We start from the raw sequence: 16,383 nt of genomic DNA, 5'->3' as shown, positions 1-16,383 counted from the left end.
TCCACCACACCGTTTTGAAACATCCATTTATTTAAGGTCCCCATTTTATTTGCTCCTCCACAACGAGTGGGGTTAGTACTATCTATTTTATCTCTAATTAAATTAAAATCCTCAGCCACAATTACTTTCCCTACACTTTCGATTTCCAAAATTTTAGTTATTTTTTCAAGAAATTCTTTTTGCTTCTCATTTGGTAAATACAAATTAACCAGTGTCACTTTTTCCTCGTTAATATTTCCCACAATTATTACATATCTTCCTTCTTCATCCACAATTACTTGTTCTTTTTCAAAATATACCCTATCTGATATCAATGTAGCAACTCCTCTAGCTTTTGAAGTTCCAAAAGATTTTTCATAAATTTGCATACCCTTTATATACATTTTATTTGAGTCTTCAGATTTCTGATGGGTTTCTTGCAAAAATAATATATCTGGTAGGTCTCTTTTAATTTTAAGTTCCAATCGTCTTCTCTTGATCTGATTCCCTGTACCCTTCACATTCCATGTCATTATTTTTATTAAACCCATTTAAACTGTAACTTTTTTAATCCTTTCCCCTCCTCTTCTTTTCTGTGCCCAGATCCCAACACCAATCTCCCACATTCCAAACAACATTCAACATAGAAGAAAAAAAACAATAAAAAAAAACAAAAAAGGACAAAAAACACATCAAACATTGAATAACAAACAATCTTCGTTCCCCACATCCTCAATTGGTTTCCGCCTCTATAAAGAGAGTGGGTCCATCCCCCCCTTTCCTTCCCTCTTTCTTTTTTCTGCCACAGCCTGGTTTGTGGGCGTGGCCTGGACTACTATCTCCCCGACCAGATTTTTCTTGCACCCGGACTTAATAGCTCCTTGTATGCCCACAGCTGACCTCCGGTTTCCGGCAATTCCATCAGCCCTATTGACATTAACATCCACTTGCTGTGAGGAGAGATGTGAGCCTGGGCGGGGGCACTGAGGGTGTCATCTTGTTGCAGCTGCCACTGTATAAGACCTGCTGACACTGGCCACCGTGAGAGGGTGACTGGGTCATTGCCTTCTGGGACAGCTGCCTGAGACTCCTCTCCACTGTCGTGGGAGAACAGTGGAGTCCGGTTTTGACCCTCCCCGGCCGAAATGGTGGACTCTCTCCCCTGGACCTTTTTTAAACCATCATTAAGAATCCTTGGCCTTTTTTCCATCTGCCCCAGACAGACTTTTGGAACCTTAAGATGTATTCATTCGCTGATCTCTTCGCACTGCGAAACTCCCCCCTCTCGCAGGCCTGGCCCACCATGTTATCGAGGGCCTATCTTGATGACGGGTCTTGGAACCCCGAGAGATGGCATGCAGTGAAGAGGGGGTTGAGGGGTTTTCTACATAAATTTTTAATGAAATTTTTAAGGGGTCGGAATAATGATTTTTTAAGGGGAACCGGGAGGAAGACCAAGGGGTTTGGGGGGACGAACCCACTAGGGTCAGAGCCGAGCCCGGCACAGGGGGACGGTTTGGAGGGTGCAGGTCGAGGGATTGGGGAGGGACTGGAGGACTATCCAGAGGAGGAATTTTCCATCAGCACGGTGAATGGGAGGGGCAGATATGGCGGGAGCAGGGGACCATATCATGTGTTGGGGGCTCACACTTGCTTGCCCCGGTCCCCAAGGCTCCACTCGGACACTAGGTGGCTTAGATACTCAGGATCTGGGCCTTCGGCTGATGCTGTGCAATGCCAGGTCCGTGGTAAATAAGGCCCCCCTCATTCACGATCTTATTCAAGAGGGAGGAGCGGACCTGGCGGGTATTACAGAGACCTGGTTGGGCCTGGAGGGCAGCGTCCCCCTGGTCGAAATGTGCCCACCAGGCTTCAGAGCATTCCATCAGCCGAGGTCCCAGGGTAGGGGCGGGGGGGGTGGCGGTTATTATTAATGAGGGTCTGGGTCCGAGGGAGACCACTGTGCCTCAGATAGCCGGATGTGAGTCCCTCCTTGTGAGGTGGGGTCATGGGGTTCAGATGGGCTTGTTGCTTACGTACCTGGCTCCCTGCCGCATGGCAACAGCCCTACCTGAGCTACTCGACGTGATAGCCACGGTGGCAGTAGATACACCCAGGCTTTTAGTCATGGGTGATTTCAACTTGCCATCCGTTGGTGAAACGTCTGAGGTGGCTCGGGAGTTCATGGCTTCCATGACGGCCATGGACCTGACCCAGTTAGTTCATGGCCCTACTCACAGGGGAGGTCACACTCTGGACCTGATTTTTGTCTCTGGCCAGTGGTTGAGTGGTCTTGTTATTGGAGATATAGATATGGAACCCTTGTCATGGACAGACCACTCACTCCTTCGCCTGGATCTTCGAACCGCTGCCCCTGCCGCAGGGAGGTGGATCCAATTAGATGGATCCGCCCCAGGTGCCTGATGGATTCTGAGAGGTTCCAGATGGAGCTTGGGCCATTTCCTGAGGTTCTAGCACATGACTCGGCCGAGGACCTGGTAGCCGCCTGGGATCGGGCGGCTGGTGGGGCCTTGGACCGAGTCGTGCCTTTGCGGCCTCTGACCCGGTGCCGATCCCGTGCGGCTCCTTGGTTCACTGAGGAGCTGAGGGAAATGAAGCGCCGGAAAAGACACCTGGAGAGCGGTTGGAGGGCCAGTCTCACTGAGTCTGATCGAACACTGGTAAGGTCGCATATTAAGACTACCTAGTGGCGATAAAGACAGCAAAGTTTAATTACTTTTCCGCCTCTATTGCATCATCAGGGAATCGTCCAGCCGCCCTGTTTAGGGTGACCCACTCCCTGCTCCATCCGGGATTGCGTGAGGATTTCTTGGAAGGCAGGGCGGAGGATTTTGGACAATACCTGTATGACAAAATCGCTCAGATCTGGCGGGATTTGGACTCTGACTGGGTAGATCAGGGCAGAGTGATGAGGAATAGTCTTGAGAATGTTATCTGGGAGGAGTTTGATGCTGTGACTCCCGATGATGTGGACAGGATTTTGGGGAGACTTAGTGCGGCCACATGTTTACTGGACCCGTGTCCCTCCTGGTTGGTACTGGCTTCCTGGGAGGTTACACGAGGCTGGCTCCAGTGTGTTATCAACGCTTCGCTGAGTGAGGGCCACTTTCCCACTGCCTTGAAAGAGGTGGTGGTGAGGCCTCTCCTCAAGAAGCCATCCCTGGATCCAGCAATATTGGCCAACTATCATCCTGTCTCCAACCTTCGCTTTATGGCGAAGGTTGTTGAGAGTGTGGTCGCGTGACAGTTCCCACAATTCCTGGAGGAAACATCTTATCTTGATCCGTTCCAGTCAGGTTTCAGGTCTGGGCACAGCACGGAAATGGCATTGGTCGCGTTGGTTGATGATCTCTGGAGGGCTCGGGACAGGGGTTGCTCCTCTGTTCTGGTCCTGTTAGATCTCTCAGCGGCTTTTGATACCATTGACCATGGTATCATGCTGCACCAGCTGGAAGAGTTGGGGGTGGGAGGCACCGTGTTGCAGTGGTTCTCCTCCTTTCTCTCCGACCGGTCGCAGTTTGTGTTGGCAGGGGGGCAGAGGTCGACCTCGAAGCCTCTTATCTGTGGAGTGCCACAGGGATCGGTCTTCTCGCCCCTTCTGTTCAACATTTATGTAAAGCCGCTGGGCAAGATCATCCGTGGCTTTGGGGTGAGATACCACCAGTACGCTGATGACACCCAGCTGTACATCTCCACCCCAGGCCACCCCAATGATGCCCTTGAAGTGATGTCCCAGTGCCTGGAGGCTGTGCGGATCTGGATGGGGAGGAACAGGTTCAAGCTCAACCCTTCCAAGACTGAGTGGCTGTGGCTCCCGGCATCCCGATATAGTCAGTTGACTCCATCACTGACTATTGGGGGTGAGTCCTTGGCCCCCACAGAAGGGGCTCACAATCTGGGAGTCCTCCTGGATAGGCAGCTGTCCTTGGAGGAACATCTGACAGAACGCAGCAGCGCGGGTAGAGATGGGAGCAGCATGGCGCTCCCATGTAACACCGCTCCTGCGCGAGCTGCACTGGCTCCCAGTGGTCTTCCGGGTGCACTTCAAGGTGCTGGTTATCACCTTTAAAGCGCTCCATGGCATCGGGCCTAGCTATCTTCGAGACTGCCTGCTGCTACCAACGACCTCCCATCGTCCCGTGCGCTCCCACAGAGAGGGCCTCCTCAGGGTGCCATCAGCCAATCAATGCAGGTTGGTGACCCCCAGGGGGAGGGCCTTCTCTGTGGGGGCACCTACCCTCTGGAAACAGTTGCCCCCAGAGATAAGGAGAATCCAAGACCTTAGCGCCTTCCGCCGTGCCCTTAAAACCCACTTTTTCCAGCAAGCCGGGCTGGCTTAAGAAGAAATTTTAAATGTTTTAATTGGTTTGTATTTTTAATTTTGGGCCAAATTTATATATATTTTAATTGTTTTTAATATTTGTATTCCATGTTTTTTAATTCTGGCTGTACACCGCCCTGAGTCCTCAGGGAGAAGGGTGGTATATAAATTTAAATAAAAAAAAAAAATTATGCTGGGATAGACAGCAAAATTTAGAGAATTATACTGGGTATAACAGTAAAACCTAAGAAGACTATGCTGTGATTAACAGCCAAAAGAGGATGATTAAGAGGAAGATTATATACTGGGATAAACTTTTAGAAATAAAGATGACCATGGTGGAACTGATACTAATAATGAAAGATTATGTTGTGATTAAAAGGGTTAAGCGGAGATAAGTAGTAAAATGAAGATGATAAATACTAACAGTTAAAATACTGCGTAAATATTTTGTTGATTTATGTCTTTAAAATATATCCATCCATGCTAAAAGGAAAAGAAATTGAAATGATATTGAATTAAGGATTTTAAGATTAGTGTAATGGGTTTTAAGAATTTTTTCTTTTTTCAGATAGAATTTAGGGCAATAATGTTAGAGAAAATTAAGTTGTGTTATTTGAAAATTAAGATTTGTGGTGAAATAATAGAAGGTAATTGATTTGTGTAAAAAAATATATTTTAGGAAGAATTTTTTTTTCTTTTTTTTCTTTTTTTTATGGTAATTAGTGGGGATTTGGGAAAAGCTTTTGTTAAAGAGGAATTAGTAATTGTACCTACTTATGACCGGATCAATGGCTCTTTCTGAAAAGATTTTTGTATGTTTATGTGTTTTAAAAAAATAAAAAAAAATTGTTCAAAAAAAGAAAAGAATGCATTCTTATCTCTTCTAGCTATTCTCTGGAATTCTGCATTCAACTGGGTGTATCTTTCTCTTTCTCCCTTGCCTTTCGCTTCCCTTCTTTCCTCAGCTATTTGCAAAGCTTCCTCAGACAACCATTTTGCTTTCTTGCCTTTCTTTTTCTTTGGGATGGTTTTAGTTGCTACTTCTTGTACAATGTTGTGAACCTCCGTCCATAGTTCTTCAGGCACTCTGTCTATCAGATCTAATTCCTTAAATCTATTTGTCACCTGTACTGTATATTCATCAGGGATATGATTTAGTTCATACCTGAGTGGCCTAGTGCTTTTCCCTACTTTCTTCAATTTAAGTCTAAATTTTGGGATGAGAAGCTCATGATCTGAGCCACAGTCAGCTCCTGGTCTTGTTTTTACTGTCTGTATAGAGCTTCTCCAGCTTTGGCTGCAGAGCACATAGTCAATCTGATTTCTGCATTGACGTCTGGTGATGTCCCTGTATAGAGTCATCTCTTGGGTTGTTGGAAAAGACTGTTTGCTATGACCATTGTATTATCTTGACAAAATTCTATCAGCCTGTGCCCTACTTCATTTTGTACTCCAAGGCCAAACTTGCTGTTATTCTGGTTATCTTTTGGCTTCTTACTTTAACATTCCAATCCCCCATGATGATAAGGACATCATTTTTGGTGTTAATTCTATAAGGTGCTGTAGGGCTTCATAGAACTGGTCAATTTCATCCTCTTCAGCACCAGTAGTTGGGGCATAGACTTGGATTGCTGTGATATTGAATGGTTTGCCTTGGATTCGAACTGAGATCATTCTGCCATTTTGGGGGTTGTATCTCAGTATTGCTTTTCCTAGTCTTTTATTGATTATGAAGGCTACTCCATTTCTTCTGAGGGATTCTTGCCCACAGTAGTATACCTGACAGTCATCTGAATTAAATTCACCCATTCCTGTCCATTTTAGTTCACTGATTCCTAAGATGTCGATGTTCAGTCTTGTCATCTCTTGTTTGACCACGTCCAGCTTGCCTTGATTCATGGATCTTACATTCCAGGTTCCTATGGAGAAAAAAATCTTTATAGCATCGGACTTTCCTTTCAGCACCAGATGCATCCACAGCTGAGCGTCCTTTCGGCTTTGGCCCAGTTGCTTCACTCTTTCTGGTGCTGCTAGTACTAGCCCTCTGCTCTTCCCCAGTAGCATATTGGACACCTTCTGACCTGAGGGGCTCATCTTCCAGCATCATATCTTTTTTCCTTTTGGAACTGTCCATGCGGTTTTCATGGCAAAGATACTGGAGTGGGTTGCCATTTCCTTCTCCAGTGGATAATGTTTTGTCAGAACTCTCTGCTATGACCTGTCCATCTTGGGTGGCCCTGAACAGCATAACTCATAGCTACGCAAGCCCCTTCACCGCGACAAGGCAGTAATCCACGAAAGGGATTTATTACTTTACTATACTACTTTATTTACTGTATTATTTATTTACTGTATAGTAAAGTAATTATTTTACTATAGCAATGTCAGGAATCACAGAGTACATCAACACAAGGAAATGGGTGGGTGGGGGAGAATTGTATCACTTAGGTGTTGCAATTCTTGACTGAACCATGCCTCTGCTGCATAACTTTTGAAAACTCCATTTCATCTTTCTTCTTATGTCAACCCAGATGGAAAATGGGTAAAGAAAGAAATAAGGAGCAGAAACTGGCTCAAGGCCAAATGCTGAATATGCAGTAAGCCCAGGTAAATACAATAATAATAATAATAATAATAATAATAATAATAATAATAATAATAATAAACATGGATGATTTGAAGCTGTTTGGTAAAACAAAAGCTGAACTGAATTTATTAATTGAAAACACAAAAGAATTCAGCCAAGACATTGGTATGCAGTTTGGAATTGACAAATGTGCAACAATAGCAACCAAAGCAGGCAAGATCATAGAAGAGGATGGAATAGAACTAGAGAATGAAGAAATGATAAAGGCAGTAAAATCAGAAGAAGGCTACAAGTACTTGGGAATTTTAGAAGCCTCTGACTTAATGCATAATAAAGTCAAGGAATTAACTTCAGCCAAGTACATTCGACGAATTCGTAAGATATTAATGTCCAAATTGAGTGGAGAAAACATCATAAAAGCCATAAATACCTGGGCTATACCTGTGATTAGATACTCTGCAGGAATAATTGACTGGACCCAGATGGAGTTAGACAATTTGGACAGAAAAACAAGGAAGCTTATGACAATGAATCATGCCTTGCACCCTAAAAGTGATGTTGACCGATTATATTTACCAAGAGCAGAGGGTGGTCGAGGACTCCTACAAGTAAAGCAGACTGTGGAAAAAGAAAAATGCAGCTTGAATGGTTACATCCAGAAAAGTGAAGAACCAATGATTAAGGAAGTAAATAAAGGAGGCCTTTTAAAGACAACTAAAACAAAAGCAGAATATAAGAAAGAAGTAATTGAGCAGCGAGCTGAAAATTGGAAACACAAAGCTCTGCATGGCCAATACTTGAAAAGTATTGAAGGCAAAGCTGACCAGAAACTAACTTGGAACTGGTTAAGATCAGGAGTACTGAAAAAAGAAACAGAAAGCTTTATTTTGGCAGCTCAAGAACAAGCCCTAGCCACAAACTGTATGAAGGCAAAAATTCAACATGTTACCACCAACAGCAAATGCCGCCTCTGCAATGAAAAAGAAGAGACAGTTGACCACCTGATCAGTGGGTGCAGCAAAATTTCACAAACTGATTACCTACAACGCCATGACCGTGTTGCTAAAATCATTCACTGGAAATTGTGCCAGAAGTTTGGATTTGAGTACAGCAAAAACCACTGGGAACATCAGGTTGAGAAAGTTTTAGAGAATGAGAAACTCAAGATCTTGTGGGACTTTAGGATTCAGACTGACAGGCACTTGGTCCACAACACACCTGACATAACAATAGTTGAAAAGAAAAAAGTATGGTTCATTGACATTGCAATACCTGGTGATGCACGAATTGAAGATAAGCAGCAAGAAAAAATCACAAAGTACCGGGACTTACAAATTGAAGTTGAGCGACTGTGGAAAAAGAAATTGTGTGTTATCCTGATTGTAATTGGAGCCCTCGGAGCAATACCCAAAGGGCTACCCCGCTATTTAGAAATTCTAAATTTGCGAGACTTGAACATTTTGATTCTACAAAAAACCACCTTACTCGGAACAGCTTACATCCTCCGACGATACCTTAACAGTTCCTAGGTCCTTGGTTAGGACTGCTGAGCTATTAACCAGCCTCAAAGGCTGTGAATCTCACTAAAGATTAACCAATAAATAATAATAATAATAATAATAATAATAATAATAATAATAATAATAATAATAATAATAATAAAAGAGGTTCCACTTGCCACACTCTATGTTACACATCGACTGCTGAGTCAGAGACCATATATTCTAAGATGATTAACATGGTAATATCAGAAAAATGGGGAAGAGAGATAGAATACTGTAACATATCAAGAGAAAGCAGCACAAACCTTTATAGAAAATATGATATCCTTGCCAAAAACAGCACAGGGTAGTTTTATGTTCCACTAACCTTCCCAGACTCTCTGGGCTGAGGCTTAGGCTCCAGCTAAGAAGTATATGAAGAAGATTCTTCAATGTTGAATTCCACAGGGCTTTGTGAAGGATTGTGGAGAAAGCAGGAAATGTGGTCCTGCCATAGGGACCACCCGCTTTAGTTACCATTGTGGGGGTGAGTCTTCTAACCTGGCCTTGTAATTTCCTTTACCTCTTACAATATAGCTTGGGCTATGGTTGCATTGCCAAAAGACAGAGCAGCTAAACTATAATCCCAAACCAGATGTAGCACCTGAGAATGTAGAAGTTCATTCACAGCTAAAAGAAACTTCCATAGAGAGTTTGAAAATGAAATTGGAAGAGGAGCATTGAGTTGGTTGAATCAAATATATAGACAAGGAACCATAGCCATTTGATAGGAGCTGAAGCAAGATGTTGCAGACACAGTAAAGGTTGAGAAAAAAACCTGAGCTTTTATATACACCATAGCAGGGGTAAATTCAGCCAGTTCTATCCGGCTCAGGCAAACCAGTAGCAGCGGCTGCGGGAGGCTCTGCCCATACACACGGATATCATGATATCAAGATTAGTCTCCCAATGGGCAGCAGGGTGCTTGATGGCTGCCTGAAAAAAAGCCTAGAAACTAGTGGATTGTGATTTCACTGAACTAGGGCTGCATAAAAATCTTGGTTTACGTAGGAAGAATCTGGCTAAAGAGAAATACATACATACAGACTTCCAGTAGTGACGTGGGGTCATGGCGGCATGGAAAAAGAAGCACTCTGTTCCCAGTGCTGAATTTCTAAGTTTTTGGAGCCCTTTTGGGTGAAGATTGGTTCTGGAGAGATCGGCAGTAAGGAGGGGAATCTTTGGAGGAGACGAGGAGAGGTGTGATCTCCTACCACACCAAGAAGGACCCTCATTCCGAACTTAGAAGAAGCTGGCCGGTGCGGCTGACTCAGAGGCCCAACGCCCCAAGAGAGACCAATGGGAAGCAGAATGGTGAGTACGATGCAAAGACCGGCAGTGTGAGCAGACTGAGAATAATTTAAATACTTTTATTCTGCGGGAGACCGAAGATGAGAAAGTGATTTTCGGAGGGGCAGTGGGCAAGAGAAAAACTCAGAATTTAAACGGGCAGCAAACGACAAGGAGAGTTAAAAGGAAGAGGGCGAACTTTAACCAGATGCAAAAATTAAAAGACTGAACGCTAATATACGAAAAAATAGAATGTGGAGAGAGGCTTGTTTGAATAGCTGGATTGAAAAAGGAATTGGACACTACATTCATCCGCTTTTTAGCTGCCCCAATGGAAAGAAAGAGGTTGTTTGGCAAAGTAAGAAACGCTTACGTGTGACTGTGCAGATTGCAGATCGCCATATTGAAACATTCTAAGCCGGAAAGGAAATCAGAAATGGAAAAAAAGGTTACAGTGAAGAGATACCGGAAACTTTTCTAAAAATATACAACAATTGGGACTTTGTGCAGTATCTGTATGACAAGATCGCTCAGATTCGGGAAGGCCTGGCCTCTGACTGGGTAAGTCCGGACGGGATGACTGAGGCAGGTCTTGAGAGTGTTATCTGGGAGGAGTTTGATCCTGTTGCTCCTGAGGACATGGACAGGATCCTGGGACGGCTGAACACGACCACATGTTTATTGGACCCGTGTCCCTCCTGGTTGGTACTGGCTTCCCGGGAGGTTACACGAGGCTGGCTCCAGGGGATTGTTAACGCTTCTCTGAGTGAGGGGGTCCTGCCGGCCGCTTTGAAAGAAGCGGTGGTGAGGCCCCTCCTCAAGAAGTCCTCCCTGGATCCGGCTATTTTGGCTAACTATCATCCAGTCTCCAACCTTCGCTTCGTTGCGAAGGTTGTTGAGAGTTTGGTAGCGTGGCAGCTTCCCCGGTACCTGGATGAAGCTGTCTATCTAGACCCTCTCCAGTCCGGTTTCCAGCCTGGGCACAGCACGGAAACAGCATTGGTCACGTTGGTGGATGATCTCTGGAGGGCTCGGGATAGGGGTTGTTCCTCTATCCTGGTCCTGTTAGATCTCTCAGCGGCTTTTGATACCATCAACCATGGTATCATGTTGCACCGGTTGAAGGGGCTGGGGGTGGGGGGCACCGTCCTGCGGTGGTTCTCCTCCTACCTCTCTGACCGGTCACAATCCGTGTTGACAGGGGGCAGTGGTCGACCCCAAGGTGCCTTGTTTGTGGGGTGCCACAAGGGTCGGTCCTCTCGCCCCTTCTGTTCAACATTTATGTAAAGACGCTGGGTGAGATCATCCGTGGTTTTGGGGTGGAGTTCCATCAGTACGCTGATGACACTCAGCTGTACATCTCCACCCCAGGCCACCCCAACGATGCCCTTGAAGTGATGTCCCAGTGCCTGGAGGCCGTGCAGGCCTTGATGGGGAGAAACAGACTCCGACTCAACCCTTCCAAGACCGAGTGTCTGTGGCTTCCGGCGTCCCGATATAGCCAGCTGGTGCCATCGCTGGCTATTGGGGGCGAATCACTAGCCCCCACAGAGAGGGCTCGCAACTTAGGTGTCCTCCTGGATGCACGGCTGACTTTAGAAGAGCATATGACGGCCGTGGCCAGAGGGGCTTTTTATCAGGTTCGCCTGATACGCCAGTTGCATCCCTTTCTGGATCGGGACTCCCTATGCACGGTCACTCAAGCACTCGTCACTTCCCGCCTGGACTACTGTAATGCTCTCTACATGGGGCTCCCCTTGGGGTGCACCCAGAGGCTGCAGTTGGTCTAGAACGCGGCCGCGCGGGGGATTATGGGAGCGACAGGGTGCTCACATATAACACCTCTCCTGCGCGAGCTGCACTGGCTTCCTGTGGTCTTCTGGGTGCGCTTCAAAGGTGTTGGTGACCACCTTTAAAGCGCTCCATGGCTTAGGGCCGGGGTATTTGTGAGACCGCCTTCTGCCGCCAATAGCCTTCCACCGACTGGTTCGCTCACACAGAGAGGGCCTCCTCAGGGTGCCGTTGGCCAGGCAGTGCTGGCCGGCGACCCCCAGGGGGAGAGCCTTCTCTGTGGCAGCACCTGCCCTCTGGAATGACCTGCCCCCTGAGATACGCACGATATCAGACCTCCGGACTTTTCGTCGGGTCCTGAAGACACACTTGTTCCATCTAGCTGGGCTGGCTTGATCCCATCCTCTCTGTTTTTTAATCGAATTTCGGTTTTAATTGGGTTGTTTTAAATTCGGGCCAAAATTATTTAATTGTTTTTTAAAATGTTTTTAAATTTTATATGCTATGTTTTATCCTGGCTGTACACCGCCCTGAGTCCCGCAGGAGAAGGGCGGTATAGAAATATTAATAATAATAATAATAATAATAATAATAATAATAATAATAATAATAATAATAATAATAATAATAATAATAATAATATATAGAACTCATGATAATATATCATTATTCCTTTTTCCCCTCTTCCTCTGGATATAATCATACATCTACAGTAACCTGTTAGTCCTTTCATATTTATTCTTATTGACTTTGTAGTAAATTAATTGAAACGTTATAGAAATATAAACAGTACATATTCTATAACTTATAAATAACCTATAAATATCTTTTAGAATATCTTTTAGAATTATTTATAACTGCAAAATTTCATATATATAATTATTTATAGCAATTGTTACTAACTGTTTTATAATTAAGTATTGATTATTTAATTATTGAAGTATTAAATATTATTTAAGTGCTTATTTTGTCATTTCAAGTTTAATATTTATATAGTAGTAATTAAGTATTTACTATTTAATTGATTGAACAATAGATAGATTGACTGATTAATTGATCAATTAATAGGTAGGAGTGTTGATTTTGGAGAAATTGTAAAAGTATTAATGAATTGAATATATGAAAATAAATTAGGAATGAAGCAGCCCAATATAGTTGGAGGTCAAAAAAAAAAAAAAGGAAAGTAGAGAAAGAAAGAAGCTATATAGAATTTGGATGGTGATTTGGGAGAAGGTAGATAAGATATTGGTGGAACAATACAGAATACTTAAGGAGGTGACTAGTACCACCACAACGATGCTGAAAGCAGGGAAGAAAACCGCATCAATACTAGCTGGACCATCGGCCTCCCCAGTGACACAGAAGACCTTAGAGGGAATGTTTTCATCAGAGAAGCAACTGACTGTATTAAGTATGCCAACAATGCAGGCCACACTCATGACAATACAAGAGACTATGGTTAAAATGCAGGAGTTTATGACTAGGAACCACAAAGAAACCAGGAAGGACATGGACGAGGTTAAGAGAGAGGTAAAGAGTGATTTCCAGAAGATAGATGAAAAGATGGATTCGATACAGGAAATTATAACAAAAAATGACCAAAGGATAATAGCCATAGAAAAGAAAACAGAACTGACTGAAGAAAAATTGGAATCTTTAGACTTAAAAATGATGGGACTAAATAAAGAATTAGAAAATACTGTAGCGCAATTAGAGATGGAAAGAGCTGCATTTTATTTATGTTTTCAAAATGTGGCTGAAGACAGAGAAGAGGATCTAATGTTAGTAATGGCGGAGATGATAGCAGATGCCCTCCAAAGAGAGAAGGACAAAATAATAAATGAATTGGACGAAGTATATAGAGTCCATACAAATTATGCTCAACAAAACAAATTACCCCGGGAGGTACATATACGATTTGTGAGAAAGAAAGTCAGAGACATTGTATATAAAATAACAAAGGATGATCCCATGTTTTACAGGAATAAAGAAATAATTACCCTGAAACAAATCCCTAAAAGAATAAGAGAGATGCGGAAAGATTATTGGTTCTTAGCCACGTTACTAAACAAGAGATATATACCTTTTAGATGGATAACACCAGAAGGGATGCTGGTAACGTGGCAGGGAAAGACAATAAGCGTGGGCACACAAAGCAAAGCAAGGGAATTACATGATCAAGTGATGGGTAATGAAACAACAAGTAATAGTAAAGAGGAGTTGGGACGGAACACCAGAGGAAAACAGAGATGAGAGCATGAAAGAGTGTCAAAGGAAGGAGAAAAAGAGGAGCAAGGAGAGATTCAAGAGGAAGAAGGAGTACAAACAAGGGGGGGAAAAGGAACAGGAAGAAACAAAAAAGAAACAACAGGAAAACCACTAAGAAATGGAACAAGATCTAAAAATTCTATCTTTGAAGGTAAACGGTCTCAATTCACCATCCAAAAGACACCAAATCTTAAGAAAAATTGTGAAACAAAAAACAGATATTGTGTGCCTCCAGGAGGTACACATAAGAAAACAAGATGAAAAGTATGTACAATATAAGAAACTAGGCAAAGCATATGCAGCATTGGCGGAGGAGAAAAAAAGAGGGGTTGTAGTATATGTGAAAGAAGGAATAGATAGCAATTTAAAATATGTTGACATGATAGGGAGAACAGTGATGATAGAGTTGAAGGTCAATGGTAAAAACATTTTATTGATGGTTATATATGCTCCAAACAGCCGACAATTAGAATTTTATAAAAATGTGCATGAGAAAATAATAGAACAAAAAATGGAAAATGTATGTTTGATCGGTGATTTTAATGCGATTATGGACGTAAGAAAAGATTATAAAAGTGGTCAGAGAAATAAAAGTAAGAAAAATGTACTGCCTAGAACATTTAAAGACTTGGTAGAAGAGTTAAATATGGTAGACAGTTGGAGATTTTATAACTCAGAAATTAAAAATTTTACATACTATTCAAACCCACATAGGTCCTGGTCCAAGTTAGACATGGCATGGGTTACTAATACGTTGATGCCAGAAATAGAATCAGTAGAAATATTGTCTAATAAATGGGCGGATCATAACCCAATAATGTTAACATGGAAGGGGCGGTGGAGGAAAAAAAAGTAGATGGACAATGAATACACAGATTTTGAAAGAAAAGGAATATAAGGAGTACATGGAGAAGGAATTAGAATTGTTTTATAAGGAAAACACAAAGCAGCACACCTCCCTACAAAATTTATGGGACACAACTAAGGCGTATGTAAGAGGCTTGACGATAGCCTATAATGCAAAATGGAAAAAAGAGAGGGGAAAAGATTACAATAAAGCACTAGAAGAAATTCAAAAATGGGAAAGAAAATTACAAGAGAATCCGGGAGATGAACAAATTAGGATTAATTGGATGGCAGCGAAACACAATTTGAACATATTAGAACAGGGGAAATATGCAATGACATTGAAATTCATAAAACAGAATTACTTTGAGCAAGCAAACAAGCCGGGGAGGTGGCTAGCATATAGGTTGAGAAAAGAGAAGGAAAAAAGAACAATTCAGAAATTACAGGACAAAAAGGGTATAATCCAACAGAGTTTAGAGAAGAAAAAGGAGATAATAATTCAATACTATCAAGAGCTTTATGAGAAAGATGAAGTAACAACAGAGGAAATAGAACAATACCTAAGTGGGGAAGGGATGTCAAAATTAACAGAGGAAGAAAAAGAATTATTAGATAAGGAAATTACTATGGGGGAGTTAAAAGAAGCATTGAAGAGACAAAAAAAATGCCAGGGACCGACAGCCTACCAATGGAGTTTTATAAAAGTTTAGGGGACTCACTAAATGAGATACTATTAGAAATATATAATGAGGCATTGACAGAGGCAAAGTTACCAAATACATGGAGGGAAGCATATATTTCCCTGATACCAAAAGAGGGAGCAGATACAACATTAATAAAAAATTACAGACCGATCTCCTTATTAAATACCGATTATAAAATTTTTATGGGCATAATTGCAAATAGGATGAAAAAAATACTAAATAATAGAATATATCAGGATCAAAACGGTTTCTTGCCTACAAGACAAATAAAAAATAATATAAGAATGGTAATAAATGTTTTAGAATACTATGAGATGCATCCAGAAAGACAGGTAGCACTGATATTTCTGGATGCACAAAAAGCATTTGACCAAGTTAATTGGCAGTTTATGACATACCAAATTAAAAATATGAAATTCGGAGAGAAATTTACAAGAATGATATTGTCAATATATAAGAATCAAAAGGCTAGTGTATTAGTAAATGGGGACCCAACAAAATTCTTTGGAATAAATAAAGGAGTAAGGCAGGGCTGCCCATTGTCGCCCTTACTTTTTATCATGATTCTGGAAAACTTGCTAATTAGAATTAGGTCAAATAAAGAAATAAAAGGATTAAAAGTAAAAAAAGAAGAATACAGGGTCCAAGCCTTTGCGGACAACCTTGTCTTCTTCATAGAAGATCCAATAAAAATAACACCCAAATTAATAAAAGAAATTGAGGAATTTGGAAATGTAGCCAGTCTAAAAGTTAATAAGGAGAAGATTAAAATGATAACAAAAAATATAACAGCAAAACAGGTAGAGAAATTAGCAAAAGATTCAGGATTGCAGGTAGTCAAAAAAGTGAAATATCTAGGGATAAATATGACAGCCAGAAGTACAATGATAAAAGAGAATAACTATGGACCTTTGGTCCAAAAAATAAAAGAAGATTTGGAAAAATGGGGAAAATTAAAATTGTCATTGTTGGGGAGAATTGCAGCAATAAAATCAAATATACTGCCAAGGCTCCTTTATTTATTCCAAA

Source organism: Pituophis catenifer, unplaced genomic scaffold, assembly GCF_029215685.1.
Source record: "Pituophis catenifer annectens isolate HBS135680 unplaced genomic scaffold, rPitCat1.0.hap2 SCAF_4, whole genome shotgun sequence".
Taxonomy (NCBI): Eukaryota; Metazoa; Chordata; class Lepidosauria; order Squamata; family Colubridae; genus Pituophis; species Pituophis catenifer.
This window is presented reverse-complemented; position numbering follows the sequence as displayed.